This window comes from Triticum aestivum, chromosome 6D (assembly GCF_018294505.1).
Source record: "Triticum aestivum cultivar Chinese Spring chromosome 6D, IWGSC CS RefSeq v2.1, whole genome shotgun sequence".
NCBI classification, from domain to species: domain Eukaryota; kingdom Viridiplantae; phylum Streptophyta; class Magnoliopsida; order Poales; family Poaceae; genus Triticum; species Triticum aestivum.
Genome location: NC_057811.1, coordinates 178,997,744 through 179,003,244, shown reverse-complemented (window position 1 = coordinate 179,003,244; position 5,501 = coordinate 178,997,744).

Here is a 5,501-nt window from a genome sequence, read left to right as displayed (position 1 = left end):
AGAAGCTCCGGTTTGTGAGAAGCATATACCCAAACCTGCCCCAAATGGGACAAAATTTGTACCACGGCATGTTGATGCTGCTCCAGGATAGCATGCCAAGTTTCATGAATTTCAGACGAGTTTTGGATTTACTAGAATTTAAAAACCAGGCATCTCATTGTTTTGCCGGCAATCAACGGTGCCATGTTTGAAATTCGTTCCCATTTCTTGCATGGGACCAAAGCATGCACCCAAGGACAAAGATTTGATTTTACAACGAATTTATATGCACTGGAGCATGTGCATGTAGTTCAAATTTGAATTATGCACATAAATGCATTGAAAACTCACTTAATGCATAAAAATGTCCAAACGAACCCTGAATAATTCCAATTCTTTTATGATCACTGCAGATAAAAGGTCTAGCAATTCAAACACCGTCCATGGCCGCTGTGACCCCATTATGTAATTGAAATCAAGACCAAAAATCAAGTAGATCCCACACAGTTTATTATAACCAACCGTGTGAGATGCAGCACAAAATATCTTCGAAACGTGTCTGAATAAGGGACCGTGTCTGATGACACTTTGCGCGCCAGTTTTTTGGCTGAAGCAATTCCAAATTTTCGGCTTCCGCGGAAATATCTACCTCCCCACCCCCCCTTACCAAAAGCCACATTTCCCCTCTTTCCGCCTTCCTTTCCAAGTTGAAACCTTCACTCCTTGCTTGCAGCGCCGCTGCCTCCTCGCCGGTGACCCTCCTTCACGCTGCTCGGCCTCGCCTATCCAGGCAGGTAATCCACACCCGACCCCCATCCTCCTCCTCCTTCCACATCCCACATGCCCCGACCGCCGGCGCGAGCGCGACACCTTCCACCCAAACTCCACCAAATAAGCGCGGGCCAAAGCCATGGTGCACGTAGTATAGCCAGGACCTCAAGGAGCATTTGGCAGCGGAGAAGCAAATCGCGGCCGCACGCGCGGATGAGGTCGCGATGGCTACCATTCGTGCCGACCCCCAGATCTTGGAGGAGCACCTCGCTGTCGAGGCCACCGTTGACGCCTCGCGCGCCGATGCTGCGACGCGGTTGGCTACTTTAAATGATAGTTCGTGGCATTTTCTCGAGGCCAGCGTAGGTGCCTTCGACGAAGACTACGAGGTGTTTTCTCAGCGTGCACGTGCTTACCTCATCTCGAGAGCCAGCAGGTTGGTGCCCGGAGCAGCTCAGGCAACTCACCACTACAACGAGGGCACCCACAATGCGAAGGCCTCACCCTCTTCCGTGTCCAAGGAGCCAATCGTCATTGATATCTTCGACAATGAGGAGTAGCTTGTCTTATTAGCTCACTATAAGGACCCATGTTCAGTTTGCTAGCTACTGCCTTTCCTTAACAAATTCTAGTGAATTGATACTTTTACCATGCAATCTTCTGCTATAGTGTATATGTTCTATATGTCGTGCAATGTGGTGTTCAATTAACTGCTTGGTTCAATTCTGCAAATGTGATGTTCAATTCTTCAGGGTGCAATATTTCCAAGTTGTTAAGCATGCTTGGTTTGGTTAACTATCTGATCTTCTATTAGGAGTATGTTATATTGTTCAATTGGTGTTTACTTAACTGCTTGGTTCATTTGTTGTGGCTTGGTTTACTTGTTGTGGTGTTTAGTTAACTGCTTGGTTCAATTCTGCAATGCGATGTTCAATTGTTGTGGCTGCATTCTGTTATTGTATACCATGTGAGGAATAAATCAAATTTGGCTGTACTAAATACATGAGAAACAAATACAATTGCTATATTTCCAAGTTGTTAAGCATGCTTGGTTTGGTTAACTGTCTGATCTTCTATTAGGAGTATGTTATATTATGCAATGTGGTGATCAGTTAACGTTTGGTTCATTTGTTGTGGCATTTAGTTAACTGCTTGGTTCAATTCTGCAATGCGATGTTCAATTGCTGTGGCTGCATTCTGTTATTGTATACCATGTGAGGAATAAATCGAATTTGGCTGCACTTAATACATGAGAAACATATACAAGTGCTATATTTCCTAGTTCTTAATCATGCTTGGTTTGGATAAATGGGTTTTCCATGTGGCTTGAATTAATCTGATGAATCTGCAATGTGCTTATTTATCATCAACATATTTTACTGATAGCATGCGAACCCTTACTTAACCTGATGACTAACTACCTTATATGTGTTGCAGGGAAACAATGGGAAGCACTGAGGTTTACAAGATGGTACTAACTATTATACCTTACCTTTTGTATTCCTTTGCCCCATTTCCAATATAGAAGATATTTATGCACATCCTTGTTTTCAGGCTTCACTGATGATTACCTCGCAAACCACCTCTATGGTCAGGAGGCGAGGAAAGTTTTCATACAACACCTACGGTTCAATATTGAAGTGTTCCTGAAGAGGTCGAAGGATGGACGGTCAATCATCCATAGGCACTGGCCTAAATTTGCAAAGACCTTCAACATGAATGAAGGCTCAATATTCGCCTTCCGCTTCAGCAGTTTTCCAGATGAGATGCATCTCTCTATGTACCGTCTAAGATGCTAATTTCAAAAGGTTCTAGATGTTGCATGTGAAACTTGCTGCTGGTGCAGTTGTGTAATGGGGTAGCTGAGTGCTGAAGCTATATCATGTTGTACTCTGATGTATTTCAATTATGAAATCCTTCTTCCTTAATATGGAAATGGAATATATTATGTGCTTAATATGAATGTCAATTAGATTAGTAAATGGATTATTAATAATAGGGCAATTAGCCCGCTAATTGGCCAATTAGCTTGCTAATTGGGTTTTCCTATTACAAACGGTTAACGAGAAACCACCGTGGGCGATGACCTCAGGCAACGCACACAGTTCCTAGGAATAAACCGTGTTGGATCAATGAACAATCACACACGACATTCTCTTCAAAACTGTTTGCGTTACGCCACCTTGCGCAAACGCTCTCATTGGAGCGACTATGTGGGATGTACATACGGACGAAAACGTTTAGCGGGGACTGACTGTGTGTGATGTACTTGCGACCGGAAACAATTTCGCCGTATAATTGTATTTTGTAGCTATACTATACGTATTTCCGTATTTGTGCACTCGCCGGTCGCACACGACCTCATTTTGCCGAACGTGTGTGCCAGGAGGGCATATTCCCAACGGTTTTTGGGTCATGTGGGAAGGACCCCCCTATCGCCCACACTCACTTGGCGACGGTTCCAGATGCCGTCGCGGAAAGGGGTAAAACCGTTTGTTTAGGACCGACGCGCACCAGTGATGTGGACTTGCCTAAAGGCCCCAATACATGACCCTTCCTGAAAAGATGATGAATTGTAGTTGCAAAGTTGACTGAGAACATAGTTTGTTGGTTTCCAATAGAGTTTATGCTTTATACTTCGATGTTGTGATGAATTGTTACTTATTCATGAGAAGTCTATGATAAAAGTTTTTTTGGTAAAGTTTGTTGTTGTTATAATAATTTACATGATGCTTCTATGTACGTATTTTGTTTTTATCGACACCTCTCTCTCTAAGCATGTGGACATGTTTCTCGATTTCGGTTTTCGCTTGAGGACAAGCGAGGTCTAAGCTTGGGGGAGTTGATACGTCCATTTTGCATCATGTTTACCTACTGTTATTTATAATGTTTTTATGAATAATAATGATTTTTGGAGTAATTCTGATGCCCTTTCTCTCATAATATGCAAGGTACACACAAAGAGGGAGAATTCTGGCAGCTGGAAATCTGGACCTGAAAAAGCTACGTCAGGCTACCTATTCTGCACAACTCCAAATGAGCTGAAAGTTTACAGTGAATTTTTATGGAATATATGGAAAATGCTGGAGCAAATAACTACCGGAGGGGGCACCTGGTGAGCACAAGACACCAGGGCACACCAGGCCCCCCAGGCGCGCCCTGGTGGGTTGTGCTCAGCCCAGCCCACCTCAGGTGCCCATCTTTTGTTATATAAGTCATTTTGACCTAGAAAAAATAAAGGAAGGACTTCCGAGACGAAGCGCCGCCGTCTCGAGGTGGAACTTGGGCAGGACCACTTTTGCCCTCCAGCGGAGCGATTCCGCTGGGGGAACAACAACTCTCCCATCTTGGGGAGGGCAATCTCCATCAACATCTTCAACAGCACAATCTCCTCTCAAACCCTAGTTCATCTCTTGTGTTCAATCTTTGTACCGGAACTATAGATTGGTGCTTGTGGGTGACTAGTAGTGTTGATTACATCTTGCAGTTGATTACTATATGGTTTATTTGGTGGAAAATTATATGTTCAGATCCATTATGCTATTTAATACCCCTCTAATCTTGAGCATGTTTATCACTTGTGAGTAGTTACTTTTGTTCTTGAGGTCACGGGAGAAATCATGTTGCAAGTAATCATGTGAACTTGATATGTGTTTGATATTTTGATAGTATCACTACTGGAATCAGCTTCTTTGCCGTCCGCCATGGCGGACGGCAAACTTCGGCAAACTGTCCGTCTGAACACGTGCCAGCAAAGGCCTTCTTTGCCGTCCGCTTCCTGGAAACGAATGGCAAAGGGTTGTGCTGTCCGCCGTTGGTGGCCAGCAGACGGCAAAGATCGTGGACGGCAGTGAGGTGGGGTGAGAGCCGTTAGGGGTTAACGGCGTGCTTTGCCGTCAGCCAGCGGACGACAAAGAGGCTAAGGTCTTTGTCGTCCGCTGGCGGACGGCAAAGTGCTCAAACATGCCAGTCCCAGGAATCACAGGTAGCTGCCACGTGGTATGTTTGCTGTCAGCTAACTGACGGCAAAGAGCCTGTACAGCCCTGTTTTTAATTTAATTCATTTAATTTGACAACAATTCACAGATATACATATATACACAACAAGCATATCCAACACACAAGTTTCATCATATATACATACATAACCAACACATATATAGTTCCATCCTTACATATTACAAAAGTTTCACATTCATCCAACACCGTTATCCATCCATCCATATAATAAGTTCCAACCATGCAAGTTCATTGATACAAAAGAAAAGCACAAATGGAAAAGAAGCACTCCATCCATGCAAGCTTCCATGAATTAAATCAAATCTATAAAATGATAAACAAGATGTTAGAAGAAGAAGAAGACTATAAGAAGTAAGCATACTTATTATGTAAACTTGGTCATTTTGTGCTAACGTAAGTAATTTTGGAGTTAACCTATAGGAAAGTAAGCATATTAGAGCTAACTTAGAAATAAGTTATGTCATTTTGGATAATAATAATAATAATAATAAGAATAAGAATAATAATAATAAGAAGAAGACTATAAGCTTATTATGTAAATAACTTGGTCATTTTGTGCTAACATAAGTAATTTTGGAGCTAACCTGTAGGAAACTAAGCATATTAGAGACAACTTAGCATGTTAGAGCCAACTTAGGTAAAATGGAGCCAACCTAGCTAATTATGCCATCTTTAAGTGAACTAAGCATATTAGAGCTAACTTAGAGCTAACTTATGTTATTTTGGAGAAG